The sequence below is a fragment of the Arachis stenosperma genome, chromosome 2, assembly GCF_014773155.1.
Source record: "Arachis stenosperma cultivar V10309 chromosome 2, arast.V10309.gnm1.PFL2, whole genome shotgun sequence".
Lineage (NCBI taxonomy): Eukaryota > Viridiplantae > Streptophyta > Magnoliopsida > Fabales > Fabaceae > Arachis > Arachis stenosperma.
In genome coordinates, this window is record NC_080378.1 from 107,856,951 (window position 1) to 107,880,107 (window position 23,157).

A 23,157-nucleotide genomic window follows, 5' to 3' on the forward strand; every position below is an offset into this window, starting at 1 on the left:
ATCATCTGTCGGTTCTCAATCAGGTTGGAATAGAATCCCTTGATTCTTTTGCGTTTGTCATCACGCCCAGCCTTCAGGAGTTTGAAGCTCGTCACAGTCATTCAATCCCAGAATCCTACTCGGAATACCATAGACAAGGTTTAGACTTTTCGGATCCTCATGAATGCCGCCATCTATCTAACTTATACCATGAAGATTCTGTTGGGGAATCTAAGAGATATGCGCTCGGTCTAAGGTAGAACGGAAGTGGTTGTCAATCACACGCGTTCATAGGTGAGAATGATGATGAGTGTCACGGATCATCACATTCATCAAGGTGTTGTGTAACGAATATCTTGGAATAAGAATAAAAGAGAATTGAATAGAAAGTAATAATAATTGTATCGAAACTTGAGGTACAGCAGAGCTCCACACCCTTAATCTATGGTGTGCAGAAACTCCACCGTTGAAAATACATAAGTGAAAAGTTCAGGCATGGCCAGATGGCCAGCCCCCATGGTCTAAGGACTAGGTGTCCAAAGATGTTCCTTAGATCTCAAGTGATCAAAAGATTACTAATACATTAGTAAAAAGTCTTATTTATACTAAACTAGCTACTAGGGTTTACATGAGTAAGTAATTGATGCAAAAATCCACTTTCGGGGCCCACTTGGTGTATGCTTGGGCTGAGCTTGATCTATCCATGAGCTGAGGCTTTTCTTGGAGTTGAACTCCAAGTTATAACGTGTTTTGGGCGTTCAACTCCGGATCATGACGTTTTTCTGGCGTTTAACTCCAGACAGCAGCATGTACTTGGCGTTCAACGCCAAGTTACGTCATCAATTTCCGAATAAAGTATGGACTATTATATATTGCTGGAAAGCTCTGGATGTCCACTTTCTAACGCCGTTGAGAGCGCGCCATTTGGAGTTCTGTAGCTCCAGAAAATCCATCTCGAGTGCAGGGAGGTCAGATTCCAACAGCATCAGCAGTTCTTTTGTCAGCCTTTTTCAGAGTTTTGCTCAAGTCCCTCAATTTCAGCCAGAAATTACCTGAAATTACAGAAAAATACACAAACTCGTAGTAAAGTCCAGAAATGTGAATTTAACATAAAAACTAATGAAAACATCCCTAAAAGTAGCTTGAACTTACTAACAACTACCTAAAAACAATGCCAAAACGTGTATAAATTATCCGTTCATCAACTTCTTCCTTTTATTCTTCTTTTCCTCTGACACCTCAAGGAATCTCTATACTGTGACATAGAGGATTCCATATTTTCTTGTTCTCTTCTCTTTCATATGAACAGGAGCAAAGCCAAAGGCATTCTTGTTGAGGCTGATCCTGAACCTGAAAGGACCTTAAAGAGAAAGCTAAGAGAAGCTAAGGCACAACTCTCTGTAGAGGACCTAACAGAAATCTTCAAACTAGAAGAAGACATGGCAGCCGAAAACAACAACAATGCCAACAATGCAAGGAAGGTGCTGGGTGACTTTACTACACCTACTCCCGACTTCTATGGGAGAAGTATCTCTATCCCTGCCATTGGAGCAAACTTTTTTGAGCTTAAGCCTCAATTAGTTTCTCTAATGCAACAGAATTACAAGTTTTATGGACTTCCATTGGAAGATCCTCATCAGTTTTTGGCTGAATTCTTGCAAATCTGTGACACTGTCAAGACCAATGGGGTTGAACCTGAGGTCTACAGACTTATGCTATTCCCTTTTGCTGTGAGAGACAGGGCTAGGATATGGTTGGATTCACAACCTAAAGAAAGCCTGAACTCTTGGGAAAAGCTAGTCAATGCCTTCTCGGCAAAGTTCTTTCCACCTCAAAAATTGAGTAAGCTTAGAGTGGAAGTCCAAACCTTCAGACAGAAGGAAGGTGAATCCCTCTATGAAGCTTGGGAAAGATACAAACAATTGATCAGAAAGTGTCCTTCTGACATGCTTTCTGAATGGAGCATCATAGGTATCTCCTATGATGGTCTGTCTGAACTGTCCAAGATGTCATTGGACAGCTCTGCTGGAGGATCTCTTCATCTGAAGAAGATGCCTACAGAAGCTCAGGAACTCATTGAAATGGTTGCAAATAACCAATTCATGTACACCTCTGAAAGGAATCCTGTGAATAATGGGACAAATCAGAAGAAAGGAGTTCTTGAGATTGATACTCTGAATGCCATATTGGCTCAGAACAAAATATTGACTCAATAAGTCAATATGATTTCTCAAAGTCTGTCTGGAATGCAAGCAGCACCAGGCAATACTAAGGACGCTTCATCTGAAGAAGAAGCTTATGATCCTGAGAACCCTTCAATGGAAGAGGTGAATTACATGGGTGAACCCTATGGAAACACCTATAATCCTTCATGGAGAAATCATCCAAATCTCTCATGGAAGGACCAACAGAGGCCTCAACAAGGTTTCAACAACAATAATGGTGGAAGAAACAGGTTTAGCAATGGCAAGCCTTTTCCATCATCTTCTCAGCAGCAGACAGAGAACTCTAAGCAGAGTCACTCTGACTTAGCAACCATGGTCTCTGATCTAATCAAAACCACTCAAAGTTTCATGACTGAAACAAGGTCCTCCATTAGAAATTTGGAGGCACAAGTGGGTCAGCAGAGCAAGAAAGTTACTGAACTCCCTCCTAGTACTCTTCCAAGCAATACAGAAGAGAATCCAAAAGGAGAGTGCAAAGTCATCAACATGGCCGAATTTGGAGAGGAGGAAGAGGCAGTGATCGCCATTGAGGAAGACCTCAATGGACGTCCACTGGCCTCCAATGAGTTCCCTAATGAGGAACCATAGGAATCTGAGGCTCACACTGAGACCATAGAGATTCCATTGGATTTACTTCTGCCATTCATGAGCTCTGATGAGTATTCTTCCTCTGAAGAGGATGAAGATGTTACTGAAGAGCAAGTTGCTAAGTACCTTGGAGCAATCATGAAGCTAAATGACAAGTTATTTGGTAATGAGACTTGGGAAGATGAACCCCCTTTGCTCACCAAAGAACTGGATGACTTGACTAGGCAGAGATTACCTCAAAAGAGACAGGATCCTGGATAGTTCTCAATACCTTGTACCATAGGCACCATGACCTTTGAGAAGGCTCTGTGTGACCTAGGGTCAAGTGTAAACCTCATGCCTCTCTCTGTAATGGAGAAGCTAGGGATCTTTGAGGTACAAGCTGCAAGAATCTTACTAGAGATGGCAGACAATTCAAGAAAACAAGCTTATGGACTTGCAGAGGATGTCTTGGTAAAGGTTGAAGACCACTACATCCCTGCTGATTTCATAGTCCTAGAAACTGGGAAGTGCATGGATGAGTCCATCATCCTTGGCAGACCCTTCCTAGCCACAGCAAAGGCTGTGACTGATGTTGACAGAGGAGAATTGATCATTCAAGTGAATGAAGAATCCCTTGTGTTTAAGGCTCAAGGATATCCCCTTGTAACCATGGAGAGGAAGCATGAAGAGCTTCTCTCAAAACAGAGTCAAACAGAGTCCCCACAGTCAAACTCTATGTTTGGTGTTAGGAGGCCACAACCAAACTCTAAGTTTGGTGTTGAACCCCCACATTCAAACTCTAAGTTTGGTGTTGGGAGGTTCCAACATTGCTCTGAACATCTGTGAGAATCCATGAGAGCCCACTGTCAAGCTACTGACATTAAAGAAGCGCTTGTTGGGAGGCAACCCAATGTTATATTTATCTATTGTTATTTTATGTTTTCTATAGGTTGATGATCATGTGAAGTCACAAAATCAATTGAAAAAGCAAAAACAGAATGAAAAACAGAGAAAAAAATAGCACACCCAGGAGGAAAAGCTTGCTGGCGTTTAAACGCCAGTAAGGGCAGCAATTGGGCGTTTAACGCCCAGTCTGGCACCATTCTGGGTGTTTAACGCCAGAAATGGGCACCAGACTGGCGTTTAACGCCAGGAATGGGCAAGGAGCTGGCGTTAAATGCCAGAAAAGGGCACCAGCCCGGCGTTTAATGCCAGGATTGGCAGAAAGGGCATTTTTACACGCCACTTGGTGCAGGAATGAGCTATCCTTGACACCTCAGGATCTGTGGACCCCACAGGATCCCCACCTACCTCACCACTCTCTCTCTTCTTCACCCATTCACCAATCACGTCAATACCTCTTCCCCAAAAGCCCCTCACCTATCAAATCCCACCATTCTCTTCACCACTCTCTCCACCCCTATATAACCCCATCTTCACTCCTTCATTTTCACACAACCTAAACACTATTTCTCCCCCTTGGCTGAACCACAAAGCCTCCTCCATCTCTTTCATTTTCTTCTTCTTCTACTCTTTTCTTTCTTCTTTTGCTCGAGGACGAGCAAACCTTTTAAGTTTGGTGTGGTAAAAGTGTTGCTTTTTGTTTTTCCATAACCATTTATGGCACCTAAGGCCGGAGAAACCTCTAGAAAGAGGAAAGGGAAGGCAAAAGCTTCCACCTCCGAGTCATGGAAGATGGAGAGATTCATCTCAAGGGTGCATCAAGACCACTTCTATGAAGTTGTGGCCAAGAAGAAGGTGATCCCCGAGGTCCCTTTCAAGCTAAAAAAGGGTCAACTTTGATCAAAGGTTAGACCAAGTCCTCATGGATATCTGTGTGGAAGGAGCTCAATGCAAATGAGAGAGCCCACTCATGGACCTCAACAAGAGCATGAGGAAATTCCTCATCATGAAATCCCTGAGATGCCTCAAGGGATGCACTTTCCTCCACAAAACTATTGGGAGCAAATTAACACCTCCCTAGGAGAATTGAGTTCCAACATGGGACAACTAAGGGTGGAGCACCAAGAACATTCCATCCTCTTCCATGAAATTAGAGAAGACCAAAGAATCATGAGAGAGAAGCAACAAAGGCAAGGAAGAGACATTGAGGAGCTCAAGAACTCCATAAGATCTTCAAGAGGAAGAACAAGCCGCCATCACTAAGGTGGACCCGTTCTTTAATTTCCTTGTTCTTTACTTTCCTATTTTTCGAAAATTATGCTTTATGTTTTATTTATGTTTGTGTCTTATGATCATTAGTGTCTTAGTGTCTATGTCTTAAAGTTATGAATGTCCTATGAATCCATCACCTCTCTTAAATGAAAAATGTTTTAATCACAAAAGAACAAGAAGTACAGGATTTCAAATTCATCTTTGAAACTAGTTGAATTAGTTTGATGTGGTGGCAATACTTTTATTTTCTGAATGTATGCTTGAACAGTGCATATGTCTTTTGAATTTGTTGTTCATGAATGTTAAAATTGTTGGCTCTTGAAAGAATGATGGAAAAGGAGAAATGTTACTGAGGATCTGAAAAATCATCAAATTGATTCTTGAAGCAAGAAAAAGCAGTGAATTCAAAAAAAAAAGCAGAAAAAGCCAATAGCCCTTTAAACCAAAAGGCAAGGGTAATAAAAAGAATCCAAGGCTTTGAGCATTAGTGGATAGGAGGGCCTACAGGAATAATATCCTGGCCTAAGCGACAAAACCAAGCTGTCCCTAACCATGTGCTTGTGGCGTGAAGGTGTCAAGTGAAAACTTGAGACTGAGCGGTTAAAGTTGTGATCCAAAGCAAAAAGAGTGTGCTTAAGAACCCTGAACACCTCTAATTGGGGACTCTAGCAAAGCTGAGTCACAATCTGAAAAGGTTCACCCAGTTATGTGTCTGTGGCATGTATGTATCCGGTGGTAATACTGGAAGACAGAGTGCTTTGCGCCACGGCCAAGACTCATAAAGTAGTTGTGTTCAAGAATCATCATACTTAACTAGGAGAATCAATAACACTATCCGGATTCTGAGTTCCTATAGAAGCCAATCATTCTAAACTTCAAAGGATAAAGTGAGATGCCAAAACTGTTCAGAGGCAAAAAGGTAAAAGCCCCGCTCATCTAATTAATACTGATCTTCATAGATGTTTTTGGAATTCATTGCATATTCTCTTCTTTTTATCCTATTTGATTTTCAATTGCTTGGGGACAAGCAACAATTTAAGTTTGGTGTTGTGATGAGCGGATAATTTAAACGCTTTTTGGCATTGTTTTTAGTATGTTTTTAGTATGTTTTAGTTAGTTTTTGTTATATTTTTATTAGTTTTTATTTAAAATTCACTTTTCTGAACTTTACTATGAGTGTGTGTGTTTTTCTATGATTTTAGGTATTTTCTGGCTGAAATTGAGGGACCTGAGCAAAAATCTGATTCAGAGGCTGAAAAGGACTGCAGATGCTGTTGGATTCTGACCTCCCTGCACTCAAAGTGGATTTTCTGGAGCTACAGAAGCTCAATTGGCGCGCTCTCAATTGCGTTGGAAAGTAGACATCCAAGGCTTTCCAGAAATATATAATAGTTCATACTTTTTCTGAGATTTGATGGCCCAAACAGGTTCCATGTCAGCTCAAGAAATCCCGGCGTTTAATGCCGGAATTGGCACAAAAGCTGGAGTTAAACGCCCAAACTGGCACAAAAGCTGGCGTTTAACTCCAGGAAAAGTCTCTACACGAAAATGCTTCAATGCTCAGCCCAAGCACACACCAAGTGGGCTCGGAAGTGGGTATTTATGTCATTTACTCATTTCTGTAAACCCTAGGCTACTAGTTCTCTATAAATAGGACCTTTTGCTATTGTATTTTCATCTTTCAATCTTCGGATCAATCTTTTGATCATGTTTTTATGATTGAACCCTCTTTGGGAGGCTGGCCATTCGGCCATGCCTAGACCTTGTTCTTATGTATTTTCAACGGTAGAGTTTCTGCACACCATAGATTAAGGTGTGGAGCTCTGCTGTACCTCGAGTATCAATGCAATCACTATTGTTCTTCTATTCAATTCAGCTTATTCTTGTTCCAAGATATCACTTGTTCTTCAACTTGATGAATGTGATGATCCGTGACACTCATCATCATTCTCACCTATGAACGTGTGCTTGACAACCACCTCCGTTCTACCTTCGATTGAGTGTTTATCTCTTGGATTCCTTAATCAGAATCTTCGTGGTATAAGCTAGAATTGATGGCGGTATTCTTGAGAATCCGGAAAGTCTAAACCTTGTCTGTGGTATTCCGAGTAGGATTCAAGGATTGAATGACTGTGACGAGCTTCAAACTCGTGATTGTGGGGCGTTAGTGACAGACACAAAAGAATCACTGGATTCTATTCCGACATGATCGAGAACCGACAGATGAATAGCCGTGCTGTGACAGAGCGCGTTGAACATTTTCACTGAGAGGACGGGACCGTAGCCATTGACAACGGTGATGCCCAACATATAGCTTGCCATGGAAAGGAGTAAGAAGGATTGGATGAAGACAGTAGGAAAGTAGAGAGACGGAAGTGACAAAGTATCTCCATACGCTTATCTGAAATTATCCCCAATGAATTACATAAGTATCTCTATCTTTACTTTATGTTTTATTTATCTTTTAGTCATTCCTTCCCCATAACCATTTGAATCCGCCTGACTGAGATTTACAAGATGACCATAGCTTGCTTCATACCAACAATCTCCATGGGATCGACCCTTACTCGTGTAAGGTTTATTACTTGGACGACCCAGTGCACTTGCTGGTTAGTTGTGCGAAGTTGTGATAAAGAGTTGAGATTACAATTGTGCGTACCATGTTGATGGCGCCATTGATGATCACAATTTCATGCACCACATATCAATAGTGCAAGAATTGCAACAGTGGGGAAGATGGTGTGGGTAATGCAAAATAGTGTAAGTGCATATCAATGCAAAAGGAATATCAGTATTATAAAAATTAGCATTGACTTATGAATAATAATAACCAATTAGAATAAAACAAGTCATGAAGCACCAGAATAATTCAAGAAAAGATGCAATAATTGAAGAAGAGAATTTTAACACCAATGGAAAAAGAGAAAGAAAGTAAGAAAGGAGGGAGAAAGAAGAAAAGATAGAAGAAATTGGGATTAGAAAAGATAAGATAATTGGCACTGATCTGGATAAGCTGTGCGCCGCATGTGACGCGGACGCGTGGTGCACGCGATCACGTGGTGTGTGATAAAATCAAGTGACGCGGACGCGTGGGGCACGCGGACGCATGACTCGAGTTATGCTAGTGGCGCGAGAGTAGCCTCGCGTACGCACAACTCTCTGTTTAAATGCATCTTTGCCAAAATCTGGGGTGATGCGTTCGCGTGGGTGACGCGATCGCGTAGATGGCCATATTTGCAAAACGATGCAGACGCGTGGGGCACGCGTTCGCGTGGTAAGGCTTGTGCTTCTAGCACCATTCCAGCCCCATTCCAGCCTAACTTGCTGCCAAACACCCGTTTACGTCGATTTTATAGGGCCACGCGTTCGCGTGGGTGATGCGGACGCGTGGGACGCATTTTTTCCACATGACGCGGACAGCAACGCGGTCACGTGGATCAATTTGTGCCAAAGGCACGCCTCTAGCCACGCTTTCCGTGACTCTCTGTCCCATTCTTTTTTCTTCAAATCGCACTGGTGACGCAGGCGCGTCAGCGACGCTGCCGCGTCGCGTGCGTGCTTTTTTTTATGCAGTATGCATAATGCAATGAATGTTATGCACAATTCCAGGTTTAATCAAATTCAAAGACAGACTAAGAAAAAGGAACGATCATACCATGGTGGATTGTCTCCCACCTAGCACTTTTAGTTAAAGTCCTTAAGTTGGGACATTTGATGAGCTTCCTACTATGGTGGCTTGTGCTTGAATTCATCCAGAAATTTTCACCAATGTTTAGAATGCCAACATCCTCCGGGGTCCCAAACAAGGCACGTAAAGCCCTTGAGCAGTTTTAAACAGGTTCTCAGGCTTCCAGTGTGCTGAATGTCAGAACAGATTCCAGGATCCCAAACTTTACTTTTACACCCGTTTTTGTCTTGATCTGCATTATTCCAGCTGGGTGGTGAGCAATCCGAATTCTCACTGCAGTGACCAAACAACTTCCTAGATCTTTTCAATTGAGCTTGACACCAATCCTTGCACCTCAAATTGAAGTGTGACACTTCATTGAATCTCACATACCAGCTCTGAGTGTGAGTCATTTCCCTTTTACTCTTAAAGCCGCAAAGAGCTCTAAGCTGGCCATCTGTTTCAAGTAAACCATATTCAAGTGGAAAAGTAAAGATAAAAGTCAAGGATTTTACCCACTTGAAGTTGGAGTTGGGTGGTAGTGGCCTTGGGATGAGTGTTTCCAGTGGTTCTGCAAGCTCTACTTCTTTGTGTTCTTCTGTGAATTCTTCCACTTCTTTGCAAACTTCTTTAATATCAACCATGTCTTGACCAAAGTCTTCGATATCTTCCTCATCACTTGAGTCATAATTGGGAGGTTGAAAAAAGTCTACCTCTGCATCATCTTCGTAGTCACTTGGGGAAGATTCTTCTATCTCAAAGAATTCACTTGCAGATGCAAGTTCATTACTAAGAGAACTTGACTTGTGATTATCATCAACAAGAAAACTTGCGTCTTGGGTTATTCCGTCCAGTTCTTCATAAGATACCTGCTTTGGGGGTTGTGCACTATCCTCCTTAGCATCAATTGTAACGTCCTTGATGGAATTCTCCACAACTCTGGATTCCCATGGAGGTTCAGCGTCTCCTAAGTCTTCAATCAACTCTTCTTCTTCTATAATGACAGCTTTCTCAACTTGTTCCAGTACGAAGTCATGCTCTGTACTGCCCACTGGAGTTTCTAGTATCTTCTTCATGCTACGTTCTTCATTAGATTGTCCACATGGAGCTATGGGAGTTCCTTGAGTGTCCGAACGTCTGGAAGATAATTGATTTATTGCTTGCTCCAGTTGATGAAGGGTTGCATGAAATTGATCTACTGTTTCCTTGAGGCGAGCCTGTGATTCTTGGCTCGATGGATATGGACATGGTGCATAGGGAAGTGGTGATTCTTGGGCGTAATTGGATTGGAATTGGGGTGGATAAGGATTATACGGTGGTGAATGGTGAAAAGGAGCTTGTGAGTGTGGTGGTCCGAAGCTATGTTGAGAGGATAGTCTATAAACACAGGGTTAGGATTGTTGGTAATTACAAGGGGGTGCACCATATCTATCAGCTTGGTATGCATTGTAGAGTGGTCCTTGTCCATGATATCTTGGAGGGTGTTGTTGCCTAAAGAGTTGATCAGATCCTCTTGGCTCCATCCATCTTTGATTGCTCAGACCTTGATGCATATTCCTGTTATAGCTTCCATTCCTTTCAACAAATTTAGAACCAAACTCAAAGCGAGAGGGGTGAGAATTCATAGTAGCTAATAGAAATAAAAGGGAAAAACAAAAACAAATAAACAAGTAAAAAAAATATTTACAATAACCAATAATAAGGCACACGTTTGCAATTCCCCGGAAACGGCGCCATTTTGACGAATCGGATTCCTGCGCGGTCTAGAGTTTTCACAAAATAAATCCTCGTTGCAAGTATAGCTTCTAAACTGGCAAGGAATCCCTTCGTACAAACGTTTGGTTGTCACAAGTAACAAAACCCAATAAAATTTATAAACCGAAGTATTCAAACATCGAGTCATCTTCTCAAGGAATTGCAGGGAAGTATGATTTATTATTGGTTATGGAAAATAGTATTTTTGGGTTTTTGAAAGGTTTGAACAAGGGAAATAAATTGCAGGAAATTAAATCTTAATTATCATAAAAACCATTGCAAGGTATGAGAATTGGAAATCCCATCCTAGTTATCCTTATCAGGTGTGATGAGAATTGTTTATCGCTCCCACTTAGTTAACCCTTACTAAATAAAGGAAAGTCAAGTGGACTAATCAATTTGATACTCAAGTCCTAGTTAACTCCTATGGAAAGACTAGCTTTAGAGCGATCCAAATCAATCAGCGAGAATTCCAATTTTCAATCACTGCTGATTTTGACAACTCAAGTGTTACCAATTACTTAACCAAAGCCAAAAGGAAGAAAATATCTAAATTATTTATATAAATAAAAGAAAGCGATCATAATTCTGAAATACCTCAAATTGCATTTAATAAAGGAAAATTGATGAGCGGATAATTTATACGCTTTTTGGCATTGTTTTTAGGTAGTTTTTAATAAGTTTAAGCTACTTTAAGGGATGTTTTCATTAGTTTTTATGTTAAATTCACATTTCTGGACTTTACTATGAGTTTGTGTGTTTTTCTGTGATTTCAGGTAATTTCTGGCTGAAATTGAGGGACTTGAACAAAACTCTGAAAAAAAGCTGACAAAAGGACTGCTGATGCTGTTGGAATCTGACCTCCCTGTACTCAAAATATATTTTCTGGAGCTACAGAACCCTAAATGGCGCGCTCTTAACGGCGTTGGAAAGTAGACATCCAGAGCTTTCCAGCAATATATAATAGTCCATACTTTATTCGGAAATTGACGACGTAACTTGGCGTTGAACGCCAAGTACATGCTGCTGTCTGGAGTTAAACGCCAGAAACACGTCATGATCCGGAGTTGAACGCCCAAAACACGTTATAACTTGGAGTTCAACTCCAAGAAAAGCGTCAGCTCGTGGATGGATCAAGCTCAGCCCAAGCATACACCAAGTGGGCCCCGGAAGTGGATTTATGCATCAATTACTTACTCATGTAAACCCTAGTAGCTAGTCTATTATATATAGGACCTCTTACTATTGTACTAGACATTTTTGGTCTCAATTTTATTTTATTCTTCATCTAAAGAGGCTATTGATCACGTTTTGGGGGCTGGCCATTCGGCCATGCCTGAACCTTTCACTTATGTATTTTCAACGGTGGAGTTTCTGCACACCATAGATTAAGGGTGTGGAGCTCTGCTGTACCTCAAAGTTTCAATGCAATTACTACTATTTTCTATTCAATTCTCTTTATTCTTATTCCAAGATATACGTTGCACTTCACTTTGATGAATGTGATGATCTGTGACACTCATCATCATTCTCACCTATGAACGCGCGTGACTGACAACCACTTCCGTTCTACCTTAAGCCGGGCGCATATCTCTTAGATTCCCCAACAGAATCTTCGTGGTATAAGCTAGATAGATGGCGGCATTCATGGGGATCAGGAAAGTCTAACCTTGTCTGTGGTATTCCGAGTAGGATTCTGGTATTGAATGACTGTGACAAGCTTCAAACTCCTGAAGGCTGGGCGTGATGACAAACGCAAAAGAATCAAGGGATTCTATTCCAACCTGATTGAGAACCGACAGATGATTAGCCGTGCTGTCACAGAGCATTTGGACCTTTTTCACTGAGAGGATGGGATGTAGCTATCAACAAGGGTGATGCCTCCAGACGATTAGCCGTGCAGTGACAGCGCATAGGATCATTTTCCCGAGAGGATTAAAAGTAGCCATTGATGATGGTGATGCCCTACAAACAGCTTGCCATGGATAAGAGTAAGAAGAATTGGATGAAAGCAGCAGGAAAGCAGAGATTCAAGAGGAGCTCAGCATCTTCATACGCTTATCTGAAATTCCCACCATTGAATTACATAAGTATTTCTATCCCTTTTTATTTTCTATTTATTATTAATTTTCGAAATCCATAATCATTTAATCTGCCTAACTGAGATTTACAAGGTGACCATAGCTTGTTTCATACCAACAATCTCCGTGGGATCGACCCTTACTCACGTAAGGTATTACTTGGACGACCGAGTGCACTTGATGGTTAGTTGAACGGAGTTGTGTCCACACATAGCAAAGAGCCACAAGAATAATTCCATCTAAAACAAAGAATACCATATTGTGAATCACAATTTCGTCCACAAAGTTTTTGGCGCCGTTGCCGGGGATTGTTCGAGTTTGGACAACTGACGGTTCATCTTGTTGCTCAGATTAGGTAATTTTTTTTCAAAAACTTTTTCAAAATTTTTCTTTTTCGTTTTTCCAAAAAAATATTTTTGAAAAAAAATTAATAAAAATCCAAAAAAATTAATAAAATCATAAAAATAAAAAATATTTGATGTTTCTTGTTTGAGTCTTGAGTCAATTTTTAAGTCTGGTGTTAATTGCATGCTTTAAAAATTTTTCTTGCATTTTTTTCGAAAATTCCATGCATTCATAGTGTTCTTCATGATCTTCAAGTTGTTCTTGACAAGTCTTCTTGTTTGATCTTGATGTTTTCTTGTTTTGTGTTGTTTGTTGTTTTTCATATGTATTTTTTGTTTGTTAGAGTCCATGCATTAAAGATTTCTAAGTTTGGTGTCTTGCATGTTTTCTTTGCATCAAAATTTTTCAAAAATATGTTCTTGATGTTCATCATGATCTTCAAAGTGTTCTTGGTGTTCATCTTGACATTCATAGTGTTCTTGCATGCATCTTGTGTTTTGATCCAAAATTTCTATGTTTTGGGTCATTTTCATGTTTTTCTCTCTCTTAATTAAAATTCAAAGAAATCAAAAAATTATCTTTTCCTTATTTTTCTCATAAATTTCGAAAATTTGAGTTGACTTAGTCAAAAATTTTTAAAATTAGTTGTTTCTTACAAGTCAAGTCAAATTTTCAAAAATTTAAAAATCTTATCTTTTTCAAAACCATTTTCAAAAATCATATCTTTTCCAATTTTTACTCTTTTTCAAAAAATTTCAAAAATCTTTTTCAAAATATTTTCAAAATCTTTTTCTTACCTTTATATCTAATTTTCAAAAAACTCACTAATAATTAATGTGATTAATTCAAAAATTTGAAATTTGTTACTTTCTTGTTAAGAAATGTTCAATCTTTAAGTTCTAGAATCTTATCTTGTAGTTTCTTGTTAGTGAAGTAAGTAATTTTAAATTTAAAAATTAAAATCTTTTCTATCTTTTTATATCTTATCTTATCTTTTTATCATATCTTTTTCAAAATTTTATCTTTTTCAAAAATTTGATTTCAAAATATCTTATCTTATCTTCTTATCTTCTTATCTTTTCAAATTTAACTCTAATATCTTTTTCAACTAACTCTTTGACTTTTTGTTTGTTTCTTATCTTTTTCAAAACCACCTAACTACTTCTCCATCTCTAATTTTCAAAAATATCTCACCCCTTTTTCAAAAAAATTCTATTTAATTAATTAATTATTTTAATTTTAATTATATCTTATCTTTAATTTTCGAAAATCACTAACCACTTTTTCAAAATTATTTTCGAAATCTACCTCTTCTATCTTCTATTTAATTATTTAATCACTAACACTTCTCTTCACCTCTCTTCATCTCAGATCACTTCCCTTACCTTTACCCTTGTATTGGGATCTATCCATTTTTCTTCATCCTTCTACCCCCTTCTTTTTCTACTAACATAAAGGAATCTCTATACTGTGACATAGAGGATTCATCTTTCTTTTCTTGTTTTCTTCTCTTTCATATGAGCAGGAACAAGGAAAAAGGCACTCTTGTTGAAGCTGATCCAGAACCTGAAAGGACTCTGAAGAGGAAATTAAGAGAAGCTAAATTACATTATTCTAAAGGTAACCTTTCAGAAATTTTCGAACAAGAGAAGGAGATGGCAGCCGAAAATAATAATAATGCAAGGAGAATTCTTGGTGACTTCACAAAGCCAACGTCCAAATTTGATGGAAGAAGCATCTCCATTCCTGCCATTGGAGCCAATAATTTTGAGCTTAAGCCTTAACTAGTTGCCTTAATGCAACAAAACTGCAAGCATTATGGACTTCTATCTGAAGATCCTTATCAGTTTTTAACTGAATTCTTGCAGATCTGTGAGACTGTAAAGACAAATGGAGTTGATCCTGAAGTCTACAGACTCATGCTTTTTCCTTTTGCTGTAAGAGACAGAGCTAGAATATGGTTGGATTCACAACCCAAGGATAGCCTGGACTCCTGGGATAAGCTGGTCACTGCTTTCTTGGATAAATTCTTTCTTCCTCAAAAGCTGAGTAAGCTGAGAGTGGATGTTCAAATCTTCAAACAAAAAGATGGTGAATCCCTCTATGAAGCCTGGAAAAGATACAAGCAGCTGACCAAAAGATGTCCATCTGACATGTTTTCAGAATGGACCATATTAGATATATTCTATTATGGTCTATCTGAATTTTCGAAAATGTCATTGGACCATTCTGCAGGTGGATCTATTCACCTAAAGAAAACGCCTGAAGAGGCTCAAGAACTTATTGACATGGTTGCAAATAACCAATTCATGTACACTTCTAAGAGGAATTCTGTGAATAATGGGACGCCTCAGAGGAAGGGAGTTCTTGAAATTGATGCTCTGAATGCCATATTGGCCCAGAACAAAGTGTTGACTCAGCAAGTCAACATGATCTCTCAAAGTCTGAATGGATGGCAAAATGCATCCAACAGTACTAAAAAGGTAGCTTTTGAAGAAGCTTATGATCCTGAGAACCCTGCCATGGCAGAGGTTAATTACTTGGGTGAACCTTATGGAAACACCTATAACTCATCATGGAGAAATCATCCAAATTTCTCATGGAAGGATCAACAAAAGCCTCAACAAGGCTTTAATAATGGTGGACGCAATAGGCTGAGAAATAGCAAGCCTTTTCCATCATCTTCTCAGCAACAGACAGAGAATTCTGAGCAGAGCACTTCTAATTTAGCTAATCTAGTCTCTGATCTGTCTAAGGCCACTTTCAGTTTCATGAATAAAACACGGTCCTCCATTAGGAATTTGGAGGCACAAGTGGGCTAGCTGAGTAAGAAAGTCATTGAAACTCCTCCCAGTATTCTCCCAAGCAATACAGAAGAGAATCCACAAGGAGAGTGCAAGGCCATTGATGTAGTCAATGTGGCCAAATGCACAAGGGAGGAGGAGGACGAAAATCCTAGTGAGAAAGATCTCCTGGGACGTCCCTCAAGCAAGAAGGAGTTCCCTATTAAGGATCCAAAGGAATCTGAGACTCATATAGAGACCATAGAGATTCCATTAAATCTCCTTCTGTCATTCATGAGCTCTGAAGACTATTCTTCCTCTGAAGAGGATGAAGATGTGTTTGGAGAGCAAGTTGCTCAATATTTAGGAGCCATCATGAAGTTGAATGCCAAGCTGTTTGGTAATGAGACTTGGGAAGGTGAACCTCCCTTGCTCATTAGTGAACTAGATACATGGATTCAGCAAACATTACCTCAAAAGAGACAAGATCCTGGCAAATTCTTAATACCTTGTACCATAGGCACCATGACCTTTGAAAAAGCTCTGTGTGATCTGGGGTCAGGGATAAATCTTATGCCACTCTCTGTAATGGAGAAGCTGAGGATCATTGAGGTACAACCTGCCTTGTTCTCATTACAATTGGCAGACAAGTCATTGAGACAAGCTTATGGAATAGTAGAGGACGTGCTAGTAAAGGTTGAAGACCTTTACATCCCTGCTGATTTCATAATCTTAGACACTAGGAAGGAAGATGATGAATGCATTATCCTTGGAAGACCTTTCCTAGCCACAACAGAAGCTGTGATAGATGTTAATAGAGGTGAATTAGTCCTTCAATTGAATGGGGACTACCTTGTGTTTAAAGCACATGGCCAACCCTCAGTGACAAAAGAGAGTAAGCACAAGGAGCTTCTCTCAGTTCAGAGTCAAGAAAAGCCCCCACAGTCAAACTCTAAGTTTGGTGTTGGGAGGCCACAACCAAACACTAAGTTTGGTGGTAAGACCCCATATCCAAACTCTAAGTTTGGTGTTGGGACTAAACAACGTTGACCTGATCACCTTTGTGGCTCCACGAAAGCCACTGTCAAGCTATTGACATTAAAGAAGCGCTTGTTGGGAGGCAACCCAATTTTTTTAATTATCTAATTTTAATTTTATTTTTATTGTTTTTCTATGTTTTATTAGGTACATGATCATGAGGAGTCACGAAAAAAATAAAAAAATTAAAAACAGAATAAAAAATAGCAGAAGAAAAATCACACCCTGGAGGAAGCACAAGCTGGCATTCAACGCCAGTAAGAAGCATCTGGCTGGCGTTCAATGCCAGAACAGAGCATGAATCTGGCGCTGAACGCCAGAAACAAGCAACATCCTGGTGCTGAACGCCAGGAATGTACCTAGAGGAAAAAGCTGGCGCTGAACGCCAGTAACAAGCATGAAACTGGCGTTCAACGCCAGAAACATGCTTTACATGGGCATTGAACGCCCAGAACGTGCACCACTCGGCGTTTAAATGCCAGAATGGTATGCAAAGGCATTTTACATGCCTATTTGGTGTAGGGATGGAATTCCTTGACACCTCAGGATCTGTGGACCCCACAGGATCACCTTAGGATCTGTGGACCCCACAGGATCCCCACCTACTATTTCCCACCTTACCTCCTAATCCTATTTTTCTCTTCCCCATGTCACACTTCCCAAAAACCCTTCACCAATCACCTCAATCTCTCTTCCCAATCACCTATTCACCACTCACATCCATCTACTATTCCCCATAAACCCCACCTACCTTCAAAATTCAAAAACATTTACCCACCCATTCCCACACTAAATGGCCGAACCTACCCTCTCCCCTCTCCCTATATATATGGTGCACGAAATTGTGATCACTACAACTTCGCACAACTAACCAGCAAGTGCACTGGGTCGTCCAAGTAATACCTTACGTGAGTAAGGGTCGATCCCACGGAGATTGGTGGTATGAAGCAAGCTATGGTCATCTTGTAAATCTCAGTCAGGCAGACTCAAATGTATAGTGGTAGACGAAAATAACATAAAAGATAAAGATAGGGATACTTATGTATATCATTGGTAAGAGCTTCAGATAAGCGAATGAAGATGCCTTCCCTTCCGTCTCTCTGCTTTCCTACTGTCTTCATCCAATCATTCTTACTCCTTTCCATGGCAAGCTCGTGTAGGGTTTCACTGTTGTCAGCAGCTACCTCCCATCCGCGCAGTGAAAGCTAATGCACGCACTCTATCACAGTGCTGCCAATCACCGGTTTGGTTCCCTCCCCTACCGGAATAGAATCACTCTTTTGCGTCTGTCACTAACGCCCAGTAGGTTACAGGTTTGAAGCACGTCACAGTCATTCAATCATTGAATCCTACTCAGAATACCACAGACAAGGTTTAGACCTTCCGGATTCTCTTGAATGCCGCCATCAGGTCCTGCCTATACCACGAAGATTCCGATTAAAGAATCCAAGAGACATTCACTAAGCCTCAGATGCTTGTAGAACAAGAATGGTTGTCAGTCACCTTGTTCATGGGTGAGAATGGTGATGGGCGTCAATCATCACCTTCATCATGTTGAAGAACAAGTGATATCTTGGTAAAAGAACAAGCGGAATTGAATGGAAGAACAATAGTAATTGCATTAATACTCGAGGTACAGCAGAGCTCCACACCTTAATCTATGGTGTGTAGAAACTCCACCGTTGAAAATACATAAGAACAAAAGTGATCATTGGTTTCGGCCCCAGAGAGGGAACCAGAAGAACCAAGATCTGATCTAAGAACTAGATGTCCGAAGATGAAAATACAATAGTAAAAGGTCCTACTTATAGAAAACTAGTAGCCTAAGGTGTACAAAGATGAGTAAATGACATAAAAATCCACTTCCGGGCCCACTTGGTGTGTGCTTGGGCTGAGCAATGAAGCATTTTTCGTGTAGAGACTCTTCTTGGCGTTTAACTCCAGCTTTTATGCCAGTTTGGGCGTTTAACTCCCATTCTTGTGCCAGTTTGGGCGTTTAACGCTGGGAATTCTGAGGGTGACTTTGCACGCCGGTTTGGGCCATCAAATCTTGGGCAAAGTTTGGACTATCATATATTACTGGAAAGCCCAGGATGTCTACTTTCCAACGCCGTTGAGAGCGCGCCAATTGGGCTTCTGTAGCTCCAGAAAATCCACTTCGAGTGCAGGGAGGTCAGAATCCAACAGCATCTGCAGTCCTTTTCAGTCTCTGAATCAGATTTTTGCTCAGGTCCCTCAATTTCAGCCAGAAAATACCTGAAATCACAGAAAAACACACAAACTCATAGTAAAGTCCAGAAAAGTGAATTTTAACTAAAAACTAATAAAAATATAATAAAAACTAACTAAAAGATACTAAAAACATACTAAAAACAATGCCAAAAAGCGTACAAATTATCCGCTCATCACAACACCAAACTTAAATTGTTGCTTGTCCCCAAGCAACTGAAAATCAAATAAGATAAAAAGAAGAGAATATACTATAGACTCCAAATTATCAATGAAACTAAGCTCCAAATTAGATGAGCGGGACTAGTAGCTTTTTGCCTCCGAACAGTTTTGGCATCTCACTTTATCCTTTGAAATTCAGAATGATTGGTTTCTTTAGGAACTCAGAATCCAGATAGTGTTATTGATTCTCCTAGTTAAGTATGATGATTTTTGAACACAGCTACTTATTGAGTCTTGGCCGTGGCCCAAAGCACTCTGTCTTCCAGTATTACCACCAGATACATACATGCCACAGACACATAATTGGGTGAACCTTTTCAGATTGTGACTCAGCTTTGCTAAAGTCCCCAATTAGAGGTGTCCAGGGTTCTTAAGCACACTCTTATTGCCTTGGATCACAACTTTATTTCTTTCTTTTTCTCTTTCTCCCTTTTTTTTTCGTTTTTCTCCTTCTTTTTCTCTTTTTTTTTTTTGTATTCACTGCTTTTTCTTGCTTCAAGAATCATTTTTATGATTTTTCAGATCCTCAGTAACATGTCTCCTTTTTCATCATTCTTTCAAGAGCCAACAATTTTTAACATTCATGAACAACAAATTCAAAAGACATATGCACTGTTCAAGCATACATTCAGAAAACAAAAAGTATTGTCACCACATCAAACTAATTAAGCTAGTTTTAAAGATGAATTTGAAATCCTGTACTTCTTGTTCTTTTGTGATAAAAACAGTTTTCATTTAAGAAAGGTGATGGATTCATATTCATAGCTTTAAGGCATAGACACTAAGACACTAATGATCATAAGACACAAACATGGATAAACATAAAGCACTAAAATTCGAAAAACAGAAGAATAAAGAACAAGGAGATTAAAGAACGGGTCCACCTTAGTGATGGCGGTTCTTTCTTCTTCTTGAAGATCCTATGGAGTGCTTGAGCTCCTCAATGTCTCTTCCTTGTCTTTGTTGCTCCTCTCTCATGATTCTTTGATCTTCTCTAATTTCATGGAGGGTGATGGCATGTTCTTGGTGCTCCACCCTTAGTTGTCCCATGTTAGAACTTAATTTTCCTAGGGAGGTGTTAATTTGCTCCCAGTAGTCTTGTGGAGGAAAGTGCATCCCTTGAGGTATCTCAGGGATTTCTTGGTGAGAGGGGTCTCTTGTTTGCTCCATCTTCTTCTTAGTGATGGGCTTGAGGTCATGCTTTCTCAGTTGAACCGGCTTTGGATGCCATAAATGGTTATGGAAAAACAAAGAGCAATGCTTTTACCACACCAAACTTAAAAGGTTTGCTCGTCCTCGAGCAAAAGAAGAAAGAAGAGAGTAGAAGAAGAAGAAATGGAGGAGAGGGAGATGGCTTTGTGGTTCGGCCAAAAATGGGGAGAAGTGGTGGTTTATGAAGGATGGATGTGAGTGGTGAAGAGAAAGAGATGTTGAGGTGATTGGTGAATGGGTGAAGAAGAAGAGAGAGAGTGGTGGGGTTGGTGGGGATCCTGTGGGGTCCACAGATCCTGAGGTGTCAAGGAAAAGTCATCCCTGCACCAAATGGCATCAAAATCCACGTTTTGAGCCATTTCTGGCGTTAAACGCCGGGCTGGTGCCCATTCCTGGTGTTTAACGCCAGGTTGTAGCCCTTTTCTGGCGTTTAACGCCAGTCTGGTGCCCCTTTCTGGCGTTAAACGCCCAGAATGGTGCCAGACTGGGCGTTAAACGCCCAACTGCTAGGCTTACTGGCGTTTAAACGCCAGCAGCTTCTTCCTCCAGGGTGTGCTGTTTTTCTTCCTGTTTTTCATCCTGTTTTTGCTTTTTTCATTGTTTTTGTGACTTCTTATGATCATCAACCTACAAAAAAGATAAAATAACAAAAGAAAATAGTTAACTATAAAACATTGGGTTGCCTCCCAACAAGCGCTTCTTTAATGTCAGTAGCTTGACAGAGGACTCTCATGGAGCCTCACAGATACTCAGAGCAATGTTGGAACCTCCCAACACCAAACTTAGAGTTTGAATGTGGGGGTTCAACACCAAACTTAGAGTTTGGTTGTGGCCTCCCAACACCAAACTTAGAGTTTGACTGTGGGGGCTCTGCTTGGCTCTGTTTTGAGAGAAGCTCTTCATGCTTCCTCTCCATGATGATAGAGGGATGTCCTTGGGCCTTAAACACCAAGGATTCTTCATTCACTTGAATGATCAACTCTCCTCTATCAACATCAATCACAGCCTTTGCTGTGGCTAGGAAGGGTCTGCCAAGGATGATGGATTCATCCATGCACTTCCCAGTCTCTAGGACTATGAAATCAGTAGGGATGTAATGGTCTTCAATCTTCACCAAAACATTCTCTACAAGTCCATGAGCTTGTTTTCTTGAATTGTCTGCCATCTCTAATGAGATTCTTGCAGCTTGCACCTCAAAAATCTCTAATTTCTCCATTACAGAGAGGGGCATGAGGTTTACACTTGACCCTAAGTCACACAAGGCCTTCTTGAAGGTCATGGTGCCTATGGTACAAGGTATGGAAAACTTCCCAGGATCTTGTCTCTTTTGAGGTAATTTCTGCCTAGACAAGTCATCCAGTTCTTTGGTGAGCAAAGGGGGTTCATCCTCCCAAGTCTCATTTCCAAATAACTTGTCATTTAGCTTCATGATTGCTCCAAGATATTTAGCAACTTGCTCTTCAGTGACATACTCATCTTCTTCAGAGGAAGAATACTCATCAGAGCTCATGAATGGCAGAAGTAAGTCCAATGGAATCTCTATGGTCTCATTTTGAGCCTCAGATTCCCATTGTTCCTCATTGGGGAACTCAGTTGAGGCTAGTGCACGCCCATTGAGGCCTTCCTCAGTGGCGTCCACTTCCTCTCTTTCCTCTCCAAATTCGGCCATGTTTATGGCTTTGCACTCTCCTTTTGGATTTTCTTCTGTATTGCTTGGGAGAGTACTAGGAGGGAGTTCAGTAATTTTCTTACTCAGCTGACCCACTTGTCCTTCCAAATTTCTGATGGAGGACCTTGTTTCATTCATGAAACTTTGAGTGGTCTTTATTAGATCAGAGACCATTGTTGCTAAGTCAGAAGTATTCTGCTTAGAATTCTCTGTCTGTTGCTGAGAAGATGATGGAAAAGGCTTGCCATTGCTAAGCCTGTTTCTTCCACCATTATTGTTGTTAAAGCCTTGTTGAGGTTTCTCTTGATTCTTCCATGAGAAATTGGGGTGATTTCTCCATGAAGAATTATAGGAGTTTCCATAGGGTTCTCCTAGGTAATTCACCTCTTCCATTGAAGGGTTCTCAGGATCATACGCTTCTTCCTTAGATGAAGCATCCTTAGTACTGCTTGGTGCGTTTTGCATTCCAGACAGACTTTGAGAAATCAAATTGACTTGTTGAGTCAATATCTTATTCTGAGCCAAAATGGCATTCAGAGTGTCAATCTCAAGAACTCCTTTCTTCTGATTATTCCCATTGTTCACAGGATTCCTTTCAGAAGTATACATGAATTGGTTATTTGCAACCATTTCAATTAGTTCTTGAGCCTCTATAGGCGTCTTCTTCAGATGAAGAGATCCTCCAGCAGAGCTATCCAAAGACATCTTGGATAGTTCAGAGAGACCATCATAGAAAATACCTATGATGCTCCATTCAGAAAGCATGTCTGAGGGACATTTTCTGATTAATTGTTTGTATCTTTCCCAAGCTTCATAGAGGGATTCACCATCCTTCTGTCTGAAGGTTTGGACTTCCACTCTAAGCTTACTCAATTTTTGAGGTGGGAAGAACTTTGCCAAGAAGGCATTGACTAGCTTTTCCCAAGAGTCCAGGCTTTCTTTAGGTTGAGAGTCCAACCATATCCTAGCTCTGTCTCTTACAGCAAAAGGGAATAGCATCAGTCTATAGACCTCAGGGTCAACCCCATTAGTCTTGACTGTGTCACAGATTTGCAAGAATTCAGCTAAGAACTGATGAGGATCTTCCATTGGAAGTCCATGGAACTTGCAATTCTGTTGCATTAGAGAAACTAATTGAGGCTTAAGCTCAAAGTTGTTTGCTCCAATGGCAGGGATAGAGATGCTTCTCCCATAAAAACCAGGGGTA

The 23,157-nt window shown here is 40.4% G+C and overlaps 2 non-coding genes across 2 annotated transcripts; one reads left to right on the top strand and one right to left on the bottom strand.

Annotated features, from left to right (window-relative positions):
- Positions 1–1,823: 1,823 nt before the first annotated feature.
- On the bottom strand, positions 1,824–1,931 carry LOC130964094 (small nucleolar RNA R71). Its single transcript, XR_009080203.1, has one exon. It is a non-coding gene; the product is annotated as a small nucleolar RNA R71 (small nucleolar RNA).
- A 20,778-nt stretch (positions 1,932–22,709) lies between these two features.
- LOC130964933 (small nucleolar RNA R71) lies at positions 22,710–22,817 on the top strand. Its single transcript, XR_009080997.1, has one exon. It is a non-coding gene; the product is annotated as a small nucleolar RNA R71 (small nucleolar RNA).
- The last annotated feature ends 340 nt before the right edge of the window (positions 22,818–23,157 follow it).